The sequence below is a fragment of the Oncorhynchus mykiss genome, chromosome 5, assembly GCF_013265735.2.
Source record: "Oncorhynchus mykiss isolate Arlee chromosome 5, USDA_OmykA_1.1, whole genome shotgun sequence".
Lineage (NCBI taxonomy): Eukaryota > Metazoa > Chordata > Actinopteri > Salmoniformes > Salmonidae > Oncorhynchus > Oncorhynchus mykiss.
Genome location: NC_048569.1, coordinates 22,941,505 through 22,962,207, shown reverse-complemented (window position 1 = coordinate 22,962,207; position 20,703 = coordinate 22,941,505). Strand labels below are relative to the sequence as shown.

Here is a 20,703-nt window from a genome sequence, read left to right as displayed (position 1 = left end):
CATAGAAGTGTGTGACTGTTTCTCAAATGACACCCTATTCCCTGTATAGTGAACTGTTCAAATGTAGTGCACTATAATATAGAACTGGAAATAAGGTGTCATTTGGGATTTCCTATATATGTCTGTTGGTTCGGAGGAAGGGGTGGGGGGTTTGGGGAAGTGAAGTGAAGGGAGAGGGGTTGGGGGGGGGGGGTTGACTGGGGAACTCTCTGGCCCTAAACGTTTCTCAAGCTGTGACTGAATGATGATGGAAGCCAAGGTCAGCACTAATTCACACACGCCACACCACAGACTACCCTCAATGGGCTGTGTGTGTGTGTGTGTGTTTGATAGACCAAGGGGTGAGAGAGCAAGAGAAAGAGAAGGGCCTGAAAGGAGGAGGTAAGGAGACAAAGTAAGGGATCAAGATGTAGATTGGAGAAGGGGAAAGATAGAGAGCCAAATACCAGAATGACAAAGCTTCCTCAGAAGATGCTTCCTGTATCATATTCTCTCTCTCTCTCTCTCTCTCTCTCTCTCTCTCTCTCTCTCTCTCTCTCTCTCTCTCTCTCTCTCTCTCTCTCTCTCTCTCTCTCTCTCTCTCTCTCTCTCTCTCTCTCTCTCTCTCTCTCTCTCTCTCTCTCTCTCTCTCTCTCTCTCTCTCTCTCTCTCTCTCTCTCTCTCTCTCTCTCTCTCCAGATGAATGCTTGCTTACATTCATACTACATGATTTCATAGTTTTGATGTCTTCTCTATTATTCTACAATGTAAAAATAAAGAAAAATGCTTTTGACACTACTTTACATAAACTGTAAAGAATGTTTATCTACTTATCGCAATGACTGGAAGTCTATGGGTATCTGCTAGCAGTCATTGTGTTAACGCTAGTTCGCATTGGTTCGCGAAACTACCTCTAACTTCTTTCATATTGGACACAGAGACATAAAAATGTGACAGACCGACTCGATTTATCAAAATAGATAAAGTAGAGACTCAGAGGTAGAAAAAGGTATATCATACACTACAGTTGAGGAACAATGGGAATGTAATTCTACACCTACTGGAGAGCTCTTCTTTGTCTAAACCCATTCAGCATCGTTCACACCCTCTTAATCCTTAGCCCCGCCCATCTCTTTAAGGATTCACGTGAGGCAATGTACTAAATCACCAAAAATGTCAAGACTAAAGGCTGGTTTATACTACGTCTATCGATAGTTGTCGCAGTGACATCATGACCATTCTATTGTCGCCCGAAATCAAACACTTTTTGAAAAATGTTAAGTTATCTGGCTAGCCAGTTCAAATAATGACCATATCATATAGCTGACAAGGTCTTAACTGTAACACATTTTTATTCATTATCACAGGAAAATAAACTCACAACAAGATCCTTATTTACAAGTTAATGGCGAGCCACTTACAGAAAATAGCTTACGGTTCTGAAATAAAAGCAGGGCATTCTACCGGAGAATTTTTGAACTTGGACACTGTCTCGTTGGTCAAACGTTATATCCCGATTTGACTTTGGTGCAGGTCATGTTGTTCTTCACATTACCGTCTCTGGTAAACACATACTCTATCAAATAAAATCTAAGTTTATTTGTCACATGCACAGGATACAGCAGGTAAACGGTACAGTGAAATGGTGCTTTGCATAGTGGAGTCTTTTATTTAGACATGTAGCTAGCTAGCTAAACAATGAACCATAATCCCAACTCATAACGTTACTACCCTGCATGAATCTGCAGGTAGCAAACCAGCCAGGTTCAATGTTAGCTAGCTAGCTAACATTAGGCTATAACTAGCAATGCAAACGGCTCTGAGATATGAATAATATTACAACACAGATCATACACGTAATGTTATCTAGTGAGCCAGCCAGCTAACATTAGCTAGCTAGCTAACAGTACGCTTTAACTTGCAATGAAAATGACTTTGACAAAATTTGAAACGTATAGTATCTGAAAATGTAGCTAGCTAGACTCTCTTACCTGTATACATGGATGAACGATTCTCACTCTCTGTCACGGATTCCATGGTTGCCTTCGGTTCTCCAGAAAGTGGAGAGCAACACTTATGCAGTTCTACTATGTGATATATTAAAAAAAAGATTAGAAAGGATTATCTACATATACTGACCAGCTCATGTGTGTGAAGTGTGCTACTTGGCAGCCCAATCCGAACTCATCTCTCGGCATATCCAGCCCATCCATTATCTCAGCCCATCCATTATCATGGCTAGTGGGAAGGTTCTTGACTTTTTCTGTGGCTAAACCAACAAGGCTCGTAATTTTATTAATATTTACAGATGGCATACAAGTTTGTTATTTAGGCACATGAAAGTTCACATGTTCCAGTCACAAATGGTATCCACGAGTTCATCTAACTCTGGGGAAGTAGACAAATGGCCTCATTGCCAAAATTCCGAAGTATCCCTTTAACACATGAAACCTTTAGGGGTTGTGAATAATGTCTTGCTTTTTGCGATATTTGTGAAATGCTCTTTAAATAAAGTTTGATTTGATTATTCTGACTCCACTCTATGAGAAACACCTACATACATTGATGGGACAGTCACAGTAAGTTAGCATGATAAGCCACACTTCCACACACAAGCACAGACAGGTATACACTGTATATAAGAAAAATGCAGAGACGACAAACACAACCAATTATATTTCTACAGAATAATAACCAAGCTATCCCTGGTCAGTTCTGTTATGTTTTGTTTCCACTCTGCAGGTCAGCTTTTTTACATTTAACACACATTTTGTTTGGAGACCAGCATGAAGACCAGAGACTTTTAAAGCCTTTCCAGGAGCTCTTCAAAGAGACAATCAGAGGAAAAGGAAAAACCTTTGGGTTTGTGGTGTTTCGTATCAGAGCTATCCAGCTGCCTCAGCGCGCGCGCGAGAGAGAGAGAGAGAGAGAGAGAGAGAGAGAGAGAGAGAGAGAGAGAGAGAGAGAGAGAGAGAGAGAGAGAGAGAGAGAGAGAGAGAGAGAGAGAGAGAGAGAGAGAGAGAGAGAGAGAGAGAGAGAGTGGGACTGAGGCTATATCACTCTTTGCTCCTACCTCAGGATGTGTGCTTTATATTAGGACTGCTCTACAGGAAAACATACACTTAATATAACTGGTCAATTGCACACAGGGTCCAACCAAAATTTGATTTCCGCTTTTAACCAAACCCCTCCGAAAGACACACATACATTAAGGGAGAGGGGCAGGGGGCTGCCACACTGGGCACCCGGGGAGCTGTTGTGGGGGGTTAAAGTGCCTTGCTCAGGGACACAACAGCAGGCAATGACATCTAGGATTTGATACCAGCGACCTTTGCCAACAGAATTTTCCAGTCGGACCCAGGATTCAAACTGGCAACACTCCAGTTGCTGTTCCACCTCTCTAACCGCTAGTCTACCTGCCGCCTATACTGTCACTAAGTCACCGAGCAGCAAAAACAGAGGAACAAACCGGTTGTGAGAGGGAGATAGAACTCTGTCCCTTTATAATGTCATCATCACATCCAAGAGCACTTAGTTGCCTCTGCAAAATAAACCTAGTTCTCCTGATGACACTCACGCCTTCACTTCACTGCTTTGTAACTTTGGCCATTTAGACAGGACACCAGCTGTAACGTTAAAATACAAGGTGGGCAAAACCACCCTTAGGCAATACGTACAACTCAATGATTACACACACACTCTCTCATTTCCTCTCTGTCTTTATTGAGGTGTGTGTATGTTGTATGTGTGTGTAAGTTGTATACACGCGTGCATTCGTGCACTGTACTTGTGTGTGTAGCTGGCTGGCATGTGCAGTATGTGTGCGTGTGTATATTGTGTGTCTGTCCGTGTGTGTGTGTGTGTATTGCCCGCAGACCACCAACGAACTCACACAGAGACAGATGACGTCAACTTGCAGTGATTACTTTAATAGCTGAGTAGAGTAGAGGCTGTGGAGCAGCACAGATGGCTGGAAAGCATCAACCTAACAATGAGGACCTGTCACTCTGTCTGTCTGCTCGGCCAGCTACAAATGTAGGATGTTCATTTGGAACCAGCTTGCTACAGCAGGAAAATAATCCTGCAACAACAGGAAATGTGAATTATTATGTGGATTATCATTAATGGACATTGTTGTATGGGTTTGTTGGAAACTGACTAATTGACTCGAGCATGTTTTAGTATGTTTAAAAAAAATCACTGTCCTATAACACTGCCTTATATCTTAAGATGTTTTATATCATTATATTGTATAAAGATGTTTTATATCACTTTATTCTCTTAAGATGTTTTATGTCATTATATTTTCTTAATATGTTTTATATCATTATATTTTCTTAAGATGTTGGATATCATAATTTCTTAGAATAGAAAGAAGTGTTCTCTGGGTATGAGAAGAGCAATTATGTAGTGGATTGACTCCCTAACATCAAGACCTCTCCTGACTGATAAGGATACCGGTTGAGACAGTTTTAGTTACGGCAAATCAAGTCTGACATTTTAAAGCAGAATTTACAAACTTTAAAAGCCTTTTTAAACCTTGAATACACTACAAGTTCCAATTTCCTGTTTTGTGAAAAGAGTGATCAAATTAAGATACTACATCTGTACTGCCTGATGTAAAATACCTGAACAGAAACACATCTGTAACAAAGACACAGCATCTTCCAGCAGTAAACTACTCTACTGGCCAGTGCAAGAGAAGATAATTATGACCTCAATGACTGGGGGCTTCTGGTCAGTGTGCTGCTGTGTTGACTTAATTGTTCCAACTGAGAGAATGAGCTGAGTTTCCTGACTGCATGCAGCCAAGACAGGAGAACAGAGCAAAATACAACAACAGAGGTACGCAAAGACACACACACACACACACACACACACACACACACACACACACACACACACACACACACACACACACACACACACACACACACACACACACACACACACACACACACACACACACACACACACACACACACACACTGGTGAAGACATTTGGCCTGCTGATTTAAAGAGTGCTGTGAATGTGGGAATGGGGTGATTCATAATAACTTCATGATGTCTGTTTTCAGACAGACTTAAGATAGATCTATGATGCCTGGGAGTCAGAGAGAGACTACTGTGTTCTCTGACAGACTTAGCATGGAGACTGAGGAGATATGTAGGTCACACACAGATACAGACACACATACACACGGCTAATAACAGTCTGGTAACAAGGGATGGGATGTTAATACTCCTGGTCTGGAACTCGGCCAGGAGAAGACATCCACTTTTGGACCAGAAACATGTCCTCCTTCCTCTCTTCCTTCCTGGTTCAGACCAATCCTATTTCTGTTCTTCCTGAGTATTGACTGTGATCAGTTTCTATTGTACTGAGGTATTCAATACTTCTCAGCAGTATAGAAGCCACTCCTAGCCTTCCCCTTCAGTAACACAGGCCATTTTCCTCCAGGAATCTGATGACTTTACAATAACAAGGCTATAATGGAGCCTGTAATGTCTGCCTACAGAGCAGAGGATCACACAGTGTTTACAGAGAGGGACGACAGCTAACTGCCTACCACTAAAACCCTTTCTTTACAAACCCCTAGAGACTAGAGGGATGATGTCAGAAAGCAGAAAGCAGAGATGGAGAGGGCTGGAAAAGAGGAAGAGGGAGAGATAAAAGGAGGGCTGAGGGAGATAGAGAGACAGAGCCAGACGAGAAGGAGACAGAAAGGGAGAGTGAGCGAGAGGGAGAGAGAAAAAGGTGAGGGCGGGTGGAGGGTGAGGGAGGACGGGGGATAGAGAAAAGGCAAGGGCGGGTGGAGAGAAGAGAGAGAAAAGGCGAGGGTGGGGGAGGGGAGGAGGCTGAGAGAGAAAAGGCGAGGGCAGGTGGAGGGTGGAGACTGAGAGAGAAAAGGCGAGGGCAGTTGGAGGGAGGAGGCTGAGAGAGAAAAGGCGAGGGCAGTTGGAGGGAGGAGGCTGAGAGAGAAAAGGCGAGGGCAGTTGGAGGGTGGAGGCTGAGAGAGAAAAGGCGAGGGCAGGTGGAGGGTGGAGGCTGAGAGAGAAAAGGCGAGGGCAGGTGGAGGGTGGAGGCTGAGAGAGAAAAGGCGAGAGCAGTTGGAGGGTGGAGGCTGAGAGAGAAAAGACGAGAGAGAGTGGAGGGAGGAGGCTGAGAGAGAAAAGGCGAGGGCAGTTGGAGGGTGGAGGCTGAGAGAGAAAAGGCGAGAGCAGTTGGAGGGTGGAGGCTGAGAGAGAAAAGACGAGAGAGAGTGGAGGGAGGAGGCTGAGAGAGAAAAGACGAGAGAGAGTGGAGGGTGGAGGCTGAGAGAGAAAAGGCGAGGGCAGGTGGAGGGTGGAGGCTGAGAGAGAAAAGGCGAGAGCAGTTGGAGGGTGGAGGCTGAGAGAGAAAAGACGAGAGAGAGTGGAGGGAGGAGGCTGAGAGAGAAAAGGCGAGGGCAGTTGGAGGGTGGAGGCTGAGAGAGAAAAGGCGAGGGCAGGTGGAGGGTGGAGGCTGAGAGAGAAAAGGCGAGGGCAGGTGGAGGGTGGAGGCTGAGAGAGAAAAGACGAGAGAGAGTGGAGGGAGGAGGCTGAGAGAGAAAAGGCGAGGGCAGTTGGAGGGTGGAGGCTGAGAGAGAAAAGGCGAGGGCAGGTGGAGGGTGGAGGCTGAGAGAGAAAAGGCGAGGGCAGGTGGAGGGTGGAGGCTGAGAGAGAAAAGACGAGGGCAGTTGGAGGGTGGAGGCTGAGAGAGAAAAGGCGAGGGCAGGTGGAGGGTGGAGGCTGAGAGAGAAAAGGCGAGGGCAGGTGGAGGGTGGAGGCTGAGAGAGAAAAGGCGAGAGCAGTTGGAGGGTGGAGGCTGAGAGAGAAAAGACGAGAGAGAGTGGAGGGAGGAGGCTGAGAGAGAAAAGGCGAGGGCAGTTGGAGGGTGGAGGCTGAGAGAGAAAAGGCGAGAGCAGTTGGAGGGTGGAGGCTGAGAGAGAAAAGACGAGAGAGAGTGGAGGGAGGAGGCTGAGAGAGAAAAGACGAGAGAGAGTGGAGGGTGGAGGCTGAGAGAGAAAAGGCGAGGGCAGGTGGAGGGTGGAGGCTGAGAGAGAAAAGGCGAGAGCAGTTGGAGGGTGGAGGCTGAGAGAGAAAAGACGAGAGAGAGTGGAGGGAGGAGGCTGAGAGAGAAAAGGCGAGGGCAGTTGGAGGGTGGAGGCTGAGAGAGAAAAGGCGAGGGCAGGTGGAGGGTGGAGGCTGAGAGAGAAAAGGCGAGGGCAGGTGGAGGGTGGAGGCTGAGAGAGAAAAGACGAGAGAGAGTGGAGGGAGGAGGCTGAGAGAGAAAAGGCGAGGGCAGTTGGAGGGTGGAGGCTGAGAGAGAAAAGGCGAGGGCAGGTGGAGGGTGGAGGCTGAGAGAGAAAAGGCGAGGGCAGGTGGAGGGTGGAGGCTGAGAGAGAAAAGACGAGGGCAGTTGGAGGGTGGAGGCTGAGAGAGAAAAGGCGAGGGCAGGTGGAAGGTGGAGGCTGAGAGAGAAAAGACGAGAGAGAGTGGAGGGAGGAGGCTGAGAGAGAAAAGGCGAGGGCAGGTGGGGGGTGGAGGCTGAGAGAGAAAAGGCGAAGGCAGGTGGAGGGTGGAGGCTGAGAGAGAAAAGGCGAAGGCAGGTGGAGGGTGGAGGCTGAGAGAGAAAAGGCGAAGGCAGGTGGAGGGTGGAGGCTGAGAGAGAAAAGGCGAGGGCAGGTGGAGGGTGGAGGCTGAGAGAGAAAAGACGAGAGAGAGTGGAGGGTGGAGGCTGAGAGAGAAAAGACGAGAGAGAGTGGAGGGTGGAGGCTGAGAGAGAAAAGGCGAGAGCACGTGGAGGGTGGAGGCTGAGAGAGAAAAGGCGAAGGCAGGTGGAGGGTGGAGGCTGAGAGAGAAAAGGCGAGGGCAGGTGGAGGGTGGAGGCTGAGCGAGAAAAGGCGAAGGCAGGTGGAGGGTGGAGGCTGAGAGAGAAAAGGCGAGGGCAGGTGGAGGGTGGAGGCTGAGCGAGAAAAGGCGAGGGCAGGTGGAGGGTGGAGGCTGAGAGAGAAAAGACGAGAGAGAGTGGAGGGTGAGCGCGCCAGAGTGTAGGGTTCCAGACTGGGAACTCTGGGAGATGGATCACAGATGTCTGACCTTCACTGCCGCCCCTGGGCTGTGCAGGATAATTGTGAAACAAAGCATCTCCCTCCCTCCCTCTCCCACCCCTCTTTCCCTACCTCTCTGCATTTTTAAGTCCCTCTACCTTCTTCCTTTCCCTCTCTACTTTCACTCGCTGCTTTCTCTCTCTCTTTATTCTTCCTCTCTCCTTCTCATGCTTCTCTCTAGTCTTCTCTATCCTCCCTCAATCTTCTCTCACTTTCTCTAATGACAGCAAACACACAACCCTTATCTTCTGCAATCAGCCTGGATAACTGCAGCATACAAGCACATGAGTCTTCTGTCTCTAAAGGTAACCCTACACAAACAAACACCACGTCTCAAGACCAGCCTCCTTGAGGAAGAGGCAACCATATGCAAGCAGCAAGCATTGTGAAGAAGCCTGTGTAAAAGCCCTTAGTAAGAGAAGAGGCGATGAGAACCAGACGGAGAGATAACAAGACAGAGATAGTCCTCCTTACTCAGACAAGGAAGAGCAGCACTCATTTACCTGAGGCAATATGTAAGCACGTCTGATGGCTGCAGATAGCAGCATGCACACACACAGTCTGAGGTTGCAGATACACTACATCACCAAAAGTATGTGGACACCCCTTCAAATTAGTTGATTTGGCTATTTCAGCCACACCCGTTGCTGAGAGGTGTATAAAATCTGGCACACAGCCATGTAATCTCCATAGACAAACATTGGAAGTGGAATGGCCTGTACTGAAGAGCTCAGTGACATTCAACGTGGTACTGTCATAGGATGTCAACTCTCCAACAAGGCAGTTTGCCAAATTTCTTCCCTGCTAGAGCTGCCCTGGTAAACTGTAAGTTCTATTATTGTGAAGTAGAAATGTCTAGGAGCAACAATGGCTCAGCCGCAAAGTGGTAGGCCACACAAGCTCACAGAACGGGACCGCCGAGTGCTGAAGCGCATAGCTCGTAAAAATAGTCTGTCCTCGGTTCCAACAAGAACTGTTCATTGGGAGCTTCATGAAATGGGTTTCCATTTGCTGAGCAGCCACACGCAAGTCTAAGATCACCATGCGCATTGCCAAGCGTAGGCTGGAGTGGTGTAAAGCTCACGGCCATTGGACTCTGGAGCACAGGAAACGCGTTATTTGGAGTGATGAATCACGCTTCACCATGTGGCAGTTCGATGGACAAATCTGGGTTTGGCGGATGCCGGAGAACGCTACCTGCCCAAATACATAGTGCCAACTGTAAAGTTTGGTGGAGGAGGAATAATGGTCTGGAGCTGTTTTTCATGGTTTGGGCTAGGCCCCTTAGTTCCAGTGAAGGGAAATCTTAGCGCTACAGCATACAATGACATTCTAGACGATTCTGTGCTTCCAACTTTGTGGCAACAGTTTGCAGAAGACCCCTTCCTGTTTCAGCATGACAATACCCCTGTGCACAAAGCGAAGTCGATACAGAAATTGTTTGTCGAGATCAGTGTGAAAGAAATTGACTGGCCTGCACAGAGCCCAGACCCCAACGGACACCTTTGAGATGAACTGGAATGCCGACTGCGAGCCAGGACTAATATCAGTGCCCAACCTCACTAATGCTCTTGTGGCTGAATGGAAGCAAGTCCCCGCACCAATGTTCCAACATCTAGTGGAAAGCGTTCAAGGTTGTTATAGCAGCAAAAGAGGTACTAACTCCATATTAATGCACATGATTGATTGTGGAATGAAATGTTTGACAAACAGGTGTCCACATACTTTTAGTCATGTAGTATATCTTTGAGCCAGACAACAGGCAGGCCCACTGAACTAATGTAGCCTCCCAAGAAGCCTCCCTGACATAAGTAGACCAGGTTTAAAGACAATGGAAGAGGGAGGTGAGCTGGAGGTGAAGCTGAAACTGTGTCAGTTCTTTCAGTGTTTGTTTACTTACTGAAAGTGTGTCAGTGTCCGGCTGCCCGTACAACACCTGAGATTTCATCAAACAGGATACATCTGCCGATTAAGTGAGGAGAGGCAGTGTGGTGGTGAGATTCCAGCTAAGTTAAATTAGTCCTGTATTCATATGAGACTGAGAGGGATATGAGTTCTAGGAGCCTTGGGACACAGTGGTGTTTTATGTGGGTTTAACTAGGCTTATGGCCATTGCTAACAATCAGACTGCATCTGTCTCTGTCTGTGCAGCATCGTCTGTCTCTTAAAATCTCCCAGTTTGTCCTTGGGCAGTCTGACATGAAGAATTAGAGACAATAAAAACAAGCTTCAAATTTTTGTGAATCATATTAGGCATGGTCATGTGTGAGTGCATGTAAGTGTACGTGTGTATGTGTGTGTCTCTAGTCCTCTGGTATTACAACGCTATATCTCGCCCCTGTCCGGTCCAGTATGAGTGCTCTCCAGTCACCTGCAGCAGCAGGAGCAGCAGCCAACCCTGGAGACTCTTTCTCTCAACTACAAATCCATTCACCGCTGCACACACCATTAAGATAACCCCATACATTACATACATTACACAGAGAGAGCCTGGTACACACCATTACTATGGCCTATACACAGAGAGGCCTGGTACACACCATTAAGATAACCCCATACATTACATACATTACACAGAGAGAGCCTGGTACACACCATTACTATGGCCTATACACAGAGAGAGCCTGATACACCCCATTAAACTGGCCTATATACAGAGAGGCCTGGTACACACCATTACCCTGGCCTACACACAGAAAGAGCCTGATACACCCCATTAAACTGGCCTATATACAGAGAGAGCCTGGTACACCCCATTACCCTGGCCTACACACAGAGACCTGATGCACACTTTTACCCTGGCCTTATATACAGAGAGAGCATGCTACACACCATTACCCTGGGCTATACATAGAGAGAGCCTGGTACACACCATTACCTTGGCCTATACACAGAGAGACCTGGTACACACCATTACCCTGGCCTATATACAGAGAGACCTGATACACACCATTACCCTGGCCTGTACACAGAGAGAGATGATACACACCATTACCCTGGCCTATATACAGAGAGACCTGATACACACCATTACCCTGGCCTATACACAGAGATACCTGCTAGACACCATTACCCTGGCCTATACACAGAGAGAGATGATACACACCATTACCCTGGCCTATATACAGAGAGACCTGCTAGACACCATTACCCTGGCCTATACACAGAGAGAGATGATACACACCATTACCCTGGCCTATATACAGAGAGACCTGCTACACACCATTACCCTGGCCTATACACAGAGAGACCTGCTACACACCATTACCCTGGCCTATACACAGAGAGACCTGATACACACCATTACCCTGGCCTATACTCAGAGAGAGATGATACACATCATTACCCTGGCCTATACACAGAGAGAGATGATACACATCATTACCCAGGTCTATATACAGAGAGATCTGCTACACACCATTAGTCTGGCCTATACACAGAGAGAGACATGGTACACACCATTACTCTGGCCTATACACAGAGACCATAGATCAGGGCTTTAGGTTTCCAGTCAATATGAGTGGAAACAGTGGGCCTTATTCAAAAACACTTTCTAAACACTAGCTCTCAGGGATTATTTTATTGCACTATGAGAATTTCCATTTGGATTGATTAGACATAATCAATGGAAATCAATAGAAACATATTTACTATGTGAAACTACACAAAACCTCCTGCAGGACCCAGGCCACTCACAATGACTGAACTGTCCCCCTCTGTTTAAAAAACAGCTTCTATCTCAAGGCCATCAGACTGTTAAACAGCCACCACTAACATTGAGTGGCTGCTGCCAACACACTGACACTGACTCAACTCCAGCCACTTTAATAATGGGAATTGATGGGAAATGATGTAAATATATCACTAGCCACTTTAAACAATGCTACCTTATATAATGTTACTTACCCTACATTATTCATCTCATATGCATACGTATATATACTGTACTCTATATCATCGACTGTATTCTTATGTAATACATGTATCACTAGCCACTTTAACTATGCCACTTTGTTTACATACTCATCTCATATGTATATACTGTACCCGATACCATCTACTGTATCTTGCCTATGCTGCTCTGTACCATCACTCATTCATATATCCTTATGTACATATTCTTTATCCCCTTACACTGTGTACAAGACAGTAGTTTTGGAATTGTTAGTTAGATTACTTGTTATTACTGCATTGTCGGAACTAGAAGCACAAGCATTTCGCTACACTCGCATTAACATCTGCTAACCATGTGTATGTGACAAATAAAATTTGATTTGATTTGATTTGATTTAGGACCTGGCCTTCTCTGTCTCCATGACTACCCTACCATAGTTTATCACCTGCAGCTAGGACCTTGTGCCGATGTCATAGCGCAAGTCACCAACTGTAATTTCATATAAAAACAATAAAACAAGTCTCAAATATTAGGAAAATGTCTATACATTTCAGCAGTCTGAAAAACATTGCTCTGCTATTACAATTCATACAGAGGAGTGCTGGGTTGAACGTGACAATTCAGTTTACACTAAACTGCCCTGCTAGGAGGTGGGCAGCTGTTGAACAAGACGTGAGACATTTGCAAGTTACAGTCAAAGGCAGCGTGTGAGTTTCAAATTAGGGAAAGCAACAACAAAAAAAATCACAAAGATATTCACCTTCATGATTAGGTATTGGATGCATCTATCATCAAATTTTCAGACTTATGTAAGATAGTCTACTATTCCTAATGTGATGAGTAGATTGGATAGTCATAAATTATGCTAATAATATTGCTGACTCACTGTTCGTAAAAAAGACCATTCTCTTTTCTTTGCACATATCCAGAGCTCAGCCCCAGCTAGAAAAGGCTGAGAAAAATGTGCCCTTTAATAAAGACATTTCATGCAATTCAACCCACTTTACCCTCCACGACTGAAGCCAAAAGCAGAATCTTCAATACCACAAAAATGACAGAGTAAGCTAATCTGCTGACACTGACAAACAGAGATGAATAAAAACAACCGTATCTCGATTGGAACCATCAAATCAAGGCCTATGAAAAGAGGAGACATATCTAGCTGGAGGAGGAAATTATTGTCCTAAAAAAAAAACTTTCCAGGAGCATGGACTCACCCAATGATAGACAGTGAATATGTGAACTCAACAGGGATATAGCCGATGCTCTCTGCTATAGAGCCAATAAGATAGGCAACTGTTCGCTCAATAGCCTATTGGTAGTTGCACATTTTCATAGCCTAACTAAAGACAGGTTAGACACTTTATACTGACAGTCACAAATCAACAATCTGTGCGTTTCCCGACTGTGTGCTTCCCGGATTGTAGGTTATGTGCTGGCCTACAATCGCTGGCCTACGATAAACGATTTATTAAAATAAGCTAATGATCCTCTGTGTATAAATCATGCTCTCTGGTGTAGTGATTTTATGGATTGTATAAACATTTTTATAGACAGGAGTAATTGTAATTTTAGCAAGTTCAATTTAATTTACTTTAGGGGAGGCTTAGCTATTGGATGCGCCGCCTATGATGACAGTGATGTGTCTGGAGAATCTCCTTAACTCTCGTCAATGTGAAGGGAGCATAGCTAGTAGACCCTGTTTTACAGTTGGACATCACTCATACAGCTCTCACACTGAAATACTATTCAGTTTGAATGAGTCATCTAACACTAGACTGGAAGAAGACAGCCTGTCTTTTGAGAGAGAGAGAGAGAGAGAGACCGAGAGAGAGAGACCGAGAGAGAGAGAGAGAGAGAGACCAAGGGAGAGAGAGAGAGAGAGAGAGAGAGAGAGAGAGAGAGAGAGAGAGAGAGAGACCGTTATGGCAGTTGGTTTGTGATTGTAGTGCTATGACATCGACACTAGGCCCTAGCTGCAGGTGATAAACTATGGTAGGGTAGTCATGGAGACGGAGAAGGCCAGGTCCTAAAAAGAGGGGGACAGTTCAGTCATTCTGAGTGATGTGGCCTGGGCCCTGCAGGAGGTTTTTCACCGAGGCCCTGCACGAGTTGTCAGAGCTTGATTAGACTTCTTGACTTCGACAGCAGGGTGGAGTTGATTTCTGTATCAACAGTGAAGCAGATCTATCTTTCAGATATAAACCAGTAACGAACGACAACATAAAGCATTCATATCCCAAAGTCTGACTAACAACTACAATCATGTAGCCTGTCATCTTCAACACCAGTATAAAACCTGACACAAAGCATATTTTTCATAATCAGACACACACTATATGATAATCTCTTTACCGCCAGGCACAGAGGGCCAGGTGTCGCTGATTGGCTGTAATCTCTCTCCTCATTAGCATACAGCTGTGAGGCTGTATGAGTTCCAGACTTGAGTTCCAGCCAATCAATACCCATAAACCCCAGACAGAAAATCTGCTACCATGGCAACCTAAGGATGGCTGAAAGGATCATTCTACAAGGAACTCAGAATCCAAAAAGGAAAGAATTTGCATTGTTATTAAGTGTCACAGTCATATTGGAAATAAGGAAACCAGTTTAAGTGGACCACAGGACTCCCAGTTGTTTACACTGAGCATGTTACATGCAGAAATAACATAGCCGCACAGTTTTTGCCACACCAAGTGGAAATACAAACAACTAATCTGAAACTAAATTCTATGATAGGTCAGCTGAGAAAGGCTACTGTCTGTCTATTGTGTGAGCACCACCCTGCACCACCCAAAACTTTGTCAGACAAAAGAGTGAAAAGTAAAGTACACTCAGGGAGAGAGAGTAAGAGAGGAGAAGCGAGTGATTAACCAAGACGCTGCCTAATCTTATCAGTGTGCATGACTGCCCTAGAGAAGAGAGAGAGAGAAGGGAAATACCTGTGTGCCATCCCAGCAGCAAGATTTGTGACCTGCTGCCCCAAGAAAAGGGCAACCTGTGAAAAACAAACACCATTGTAAATTCAACCCATATTTATGTTTATTTATTTCCCCTTTTGTACTTTAACTAATTGCACATCTTTACAACACTATATATACCCATAATATGACATTTGAAATGTCTCTATTCTTTGGAACTTCTGTGAGTGTAATGTCTACTGTTAATTTTTATTGTCTATTTCACTTGTTTTGGCAATGTAAACATGTTTCCCATGTCAATACATCCCTTTGAATGGAATTGAATTGAGAGAGAGGCTGAGACAGAGAAAGAATGTGGCATTAACTCATCTACACAGTTATTTTCATTACTATGATCAAGTGAACATGGCTCTGAGCAGGATGGTTGTGAAATCTATAGAGAAACTCTTCATCATCTCTAGGCCATCATGGAACATTTCATCACTTGAGCTGCTTCCACTCCTTTGACCTTTCACATAGCACTGGCCTGCCATAAGACCACTGTAACACAATCACACTGTACACACGCATACACACACACAAACACATACACACACAAATAAGGAGAGAGGACAATAGTCTTCCCATTCTACTGCTCTCCTTTTCCACTCTGCTCTGCTGCTGAATAACAGTGAGAGAGACTTTTCCAGAGACACTTGTATGAGGTAGGCCACCACCTCATCTCCCAACCCTCCCAACTCTCTGTGGGTCTATAAAGCCATCGGATAGACAGACGCTTTTAATTCAATCACAACTGCTCCTTTTGGGAGGCTGGGACGGAAAACGTCTTAACGTAATGTGACCCAGTTAGAGCCAGTCAGTAGGTCTGCCTGCATGTGTTCCAAAGCAGCCCTCCTCAGAGGCAGTATGGCGGTTGTAGTGCCAATTAGCGGATCTTCGGGAAACAAGACACGCTGAAAACGATTAACTTCACGTGTTGGATTGATTAGAGCACTTCCTGGGGTTTGTTGTTGAAAGACTTCTAGCCGACCAACTCGCACACACAAATCTAAGAATATAGAGGTGGGTGGACAATGACGATGTCAAAAACAGATGTAGCAGTGAGTCAGTGAAAGTGAAAATGATCATGTTTGTTACTGTCCCCCTCCTGCATCTGGAACACTTTAGTTTGAAGCAGTATAATGCAAACAGTGGTTGAAGGGGCTGACCAGTACTGAAAACCAGAACTTCTCTACAGCTTGAGTAACAGCATCTCTTATAGAACACCAGCTTTAAACTTGAAACCCTGGTGTGGTAAAATAGGAGTAAAAAAAATGGAGTATGGAGTATTAATGGTTCCTTTTTAATTCCCCTTCAGGCAATCTGATACAAACCAAACAGCCTTGCTATCAGGACTATCTCCTCTAGTAGTGGGTAGTGGGGTCCTGTGGTGCCAAACAGTACACCAGATGTTGGACCTTGCCTCCACACTACTGCCTGACCCCTGACCCCACAGACTCCATTTAATAACCCAATTTTACAGGCCTGTCACACCAAGCCTGTGGTCAGGCCTCGGGTTTCACGCACACACTGATAGAGGCGGGATCAGATTTCGGCTAAGAGCCCGCTCCAAATATTGATGTTAACATATTCATCATAGCAAATGTTTATATTTGGAAAAGGCCCGACAACTGTGGGCTTTGAGAAGGTGTGTATGTGTACCACTGCACCAAACCCTCCAATTGAAAGTTGCTTTAAGCGTCGCCATGCCAAAGGGGAACATATTGACGAAAACTATAAAGTGAGGTCAGTGGCCTGGTCTAATGACACACACACAGACGATATCATCAAAGAGCAGAAAAGCTGAAGTTTGGAGAGCAGACTATGTGGTCTGTATGGAGCAGACTATGTGGTCTGTATGAACTGGTTGCCAGTCAAAGACGAAGAGGTTTTATGTGACGTTAAAAGAATCGCCAACTGCACCCACACAGCACCAAGCAGGCCGGGAAAAAAAGAGCAGAGGCTGGTAAGATTTTTTCCACTCTTTGATAATTTACCATTCTGTTTAGGCAAAGGAAGAAGGACAAAAAAACAACATTAAATAACTTTTCTGCACTCCTAGCCTGCAATCCTAGCCTGCACTCCTAGCCTGCACTCCTAGCCTGCACTCCTAGCCTGCACTCCTAGCCTGCACTCCTAGCCTGCACTCCTAGCCTGCACTCCTAGCCTGCACTCCTAGCCTGCACTCATAGCCTGCACTCATAGTCTGCACTCATAGTCTGCACTCATAGTCTGCACTCATAGTCTGCACTCATAGTCTGCACTCATAGTCTGCACTCCTAGCCTGCACTCCTAGACTGCACTCCTAGACTGCACTCCTAGACTGCACTCCTAGCCTGCAATCATAGCCTGCACTCATAGTCTGCACTCATAGTCTGCACTCATAGTCTGCACTCATAGTCTGCACTCATAGTCTGCACTCATAGCCTGCACTCATAGCCTGCACTCATAGTCTGCACTCATAGTCTGCACTCATAGCCTGCACTCATAGTCTGCACTCATAGCCTGCACTCATAGCCTGCACTCATAGCCTGCACTCATAGTCTGCACTCATAGTCTGCACTCATAGTCTGCACTCATAGTCTGCACTCATAGTCTGCACTCATAGTCTGCACTCATAGTCTGCACTCCTAGCCTGCACTCCTAGACTGCACTCCTAGACTGTACTCCTAGACTGTACTCCTAGCCTGTACTCCTAGCCTGTACTCCTAGCCTGTACTCCTAGCCTGTACTCCTAGACTGTACTCCTAGCCTGTACTCCTAGCCTGTACTCCTAGCCTGTACTCCTAGCCTGTACTCCTAGCCTGCACTCCTAGACTGCACTCCTAGACTGTACTCCTAGACTGTACTCCTAGCCTGTACTCCTAGCCTACACTCCTAGCCTGCACTCCTAGCCTGCCAAGGCATCCAGCAGTAGGATGCTTGTATTTTCCCCTTTTCTTGAGGTCAGAGCTGAACAGAGCTGACCAGAGGAACATTCTCCAGCCTTCTCCAGCAGGCCTGTAATGATTGAAGCCTGTTTTATTCTGGGGTTTTTTATTGGTCCAAACACAGAACCCTGAGGGACACCACGTGCCTCGGCCCTCCAGCTCTAAACACTGCCAGTGGTCCAACAACCAGCCGGCCTGCTAACGGCTGTCATTTTTATTCTTAGATACTGTAAAGTCACCCATTCAATGATGCCATTAAACTTCTAAACCACAACTGGGTGCCCGTTAAAGATGGTGATGAAGAAATTGCGTCAAACAAACATACCAGGAAGGAAAGTGTCAACTTGAGATCGAGACCACACAGTGACTGTGCTGCAGCCAGAGACTGCCACGCATCCCCGGTTGGCTATAATGTGACAATGAATCGTAGCATATTTAGCAATTCACATTAAAGGTCCTGTCTTTCTAAATGTGTTTTGTGTATTCATGCAAGTACAGTGACGGGAAAGAGAGAGAAGAAAAATAAAGTGCAACACAGCGAATTCAAACTTAACACCGGGACTAGAACTGTTCTCTTAGGTGAATGGCTATTGATTACCTACTGACCGTTGCTATACAGTACACACTCCATCAATGGCTTGAGCCTTGGGACAAGAACAAGCATTCTCATTCAACACATTGCCACATCCATTATTCATACAAATCAGTATTTCACTGCGGCATTTCAGTTTGGATTCTTTAGACAATTGTATTGGCTGCCAACTCCCCCTGCAGAGTTATGGGCTGGCTAACAAAGGAAAGGGGAGGGGGTCAGGCTGGCCTATAAATGAGATCTCATATATGGGATGTTTTTTATATGTGACACAATCTCTATATCCTGACTATTATAAGGTTGACAATACAGGGGTCCAAAAGCTTCACCTTAGTTGGTAATCTAATATTTCTTACCCCCCAGGGCTCTCGCACACTAAGGTTTACACAAGTGTGTACGAGCACACACACAGGTGGAATCTGTTTTCAGGTTGCTGGTTTGAAGTGGGGGAAGGGGGAGTAAGGTCAGAAACTACCCTCTCATGAGCCCCTCTAGGAAAGATCTTTAGACTTCCTCAGTTTGTCATGAGCTAGTCATTCAGTTTGACCAGTCAACAGTCTAAATGCAGGTTTAGATATTCAAAATCACAGTTCAGGGAGTTGCCTCTGGACCATTTTGAGATCCGCCAAACTGTCCATTCACTAGGTCAGAGAGAAAAACAGCTACATCTGCCTCAGTCACAACCACGTCTGCTTTGTTTACATTATGAGTTCACTGTTAGTTGTATATAAATAGGCTAATGTGTTTTGTTCATGAAATGTCATTCATTGTGAAGGCAATTGACTTTCCTTTGTGTCATATTACTGATGTGTCAATAATTAATTTGACAGTTCATTTGACAGGAGAGAAGCTCTGCTAAAATAACTATTATACATAGACCTATTACTAACATTAATAACGTGATAACTGCAACAGCTGATTGTATTCGTGTCAGAAAAAAAATAATGGAAAAGTATGCTAGAATGTGCAACGTTGCCTGGCAATCTATTCGTCATTCTGGTCGGCTTTCCTGCCACGAGTTTCCCCTTCAGTGACTGGGGAAAACGCCGAACCAGCAGCTCTCAGACAAATGAAAGTAATTAGACCTACATTTACAATGAAATTAACATAGCTCAAAAGTAGGCTGAGCGTTGTTGGAAATTTGAAAAGTGGGAAACGAAGTGAATAGGAAATCTGTGTAGAGATATAAGGGGAAGAATAGACGAAAAGCGTATTGAAATGCAGAAGAAATTCTTCCCCTTACTTACGAATAGGTTTTCCAAGTTGTGCAAAACGTCCGGCGTTCAATATGCTCGCTTTCCAATAAAAAATCCAACTAGCCTAAAGATTTTTTTGAAAACCGCTGTCTTTGGGTTAGAAGTTTTCCTTTTGGATAACGCCGGTGTGTTTCTTCTACCCGCAAGACTCCTTGGTCCAAGTGTCTTCCTCCCCCACGCTCTCTGTGACCACGGATAACAGAGCTGCGAGCCTTTTTCTCCAGACCAGCATGCCTACATTTGGGAGCTAGTGACGTTATCCTCCTGTTAGCATTTAATGTCTCTGTCTCGCTCTCTCTCTCTCTCTCTCTCTCCCTCCCTCCCTCTCTCTCTCCCCCTCTCTCTCTCTCAATTAAATTAAATTCAAATGGTTTTATTGGCATGGGAAACACGTTTACATTGCCAAAGCAAATTGCTCTATCTCAGCCCTGTATTATCTGCCCTACATCCCCTATATTTGCCATAGAGCCCCTATATCTGCCCTACATGCCCTATATCTGTTCTATATGCCCCATATCTGTACTACAAAATTAAATCTAGAATTGGCTTCCTATTTCACAAACAAAGCATCCTTCACTCATGCTGCCAAACATACCCTCGTAAAACTGACTATCCTACCGATCCTTGACTTCGGAGATGTAATTTATAAAATAGCCTCCAACACTCTACTCAGCAAATTGGATGCAATCTATCACAGTGCCATCCGTTTTGTCTCCAAAGCCCCATATACTACCCACCACTGCGACCTGTATGCTCTCGTTGGCTGGCCCTCGCTTCATATTCATCGCCAAACCCACTGGCTCCAGGTCATCTAGAAGTCTTTGCTAGGTAAAGCCCCGCCTTATCTCAGCTCACTGGTCACCATAGCAGCACCCACCCATAGCACCGCTCCAGCAGGTATATCTCACTGGTCACCATAGCAGCACCCACCCATAGCACCGCTACAGCAGGTATATTTC

At 45.3% G+C, this 20,703-nt stretch overlaps 1 protein-coding gene across 5 annotated transcripts in view; it reads right to left on the bottom strand.

The window, feature by feature from the left end:
- Positions 1 to 20,003, bottom strand: part of lhfpl2a (LHFPL tetraspan subfamily member 2a) — a 65,111-nt gene extending 45,108 nt beyond the window's left edge. For 2 of the 5 annotated variants that reach the window (XM_036977065.1, XM_036977068.1), the window contains exon 1: positions 19,736 to 20,003. The gene's annotated coding sequence lies outside the window, so the exon portion shown is untranslated. Of the gene's footprint in view, positions 1 to 14,948; positions 15,005 to 19,731 lie in introns of all 5 variants that reach the window. The other 3 variants (XM_036977066.1, XM_036977067.1, XM_021602139.2) reach the window with 3 other exon arrangements.
- Positions 20,004 to 20,703: the final 700 nt, after the last annotated feature.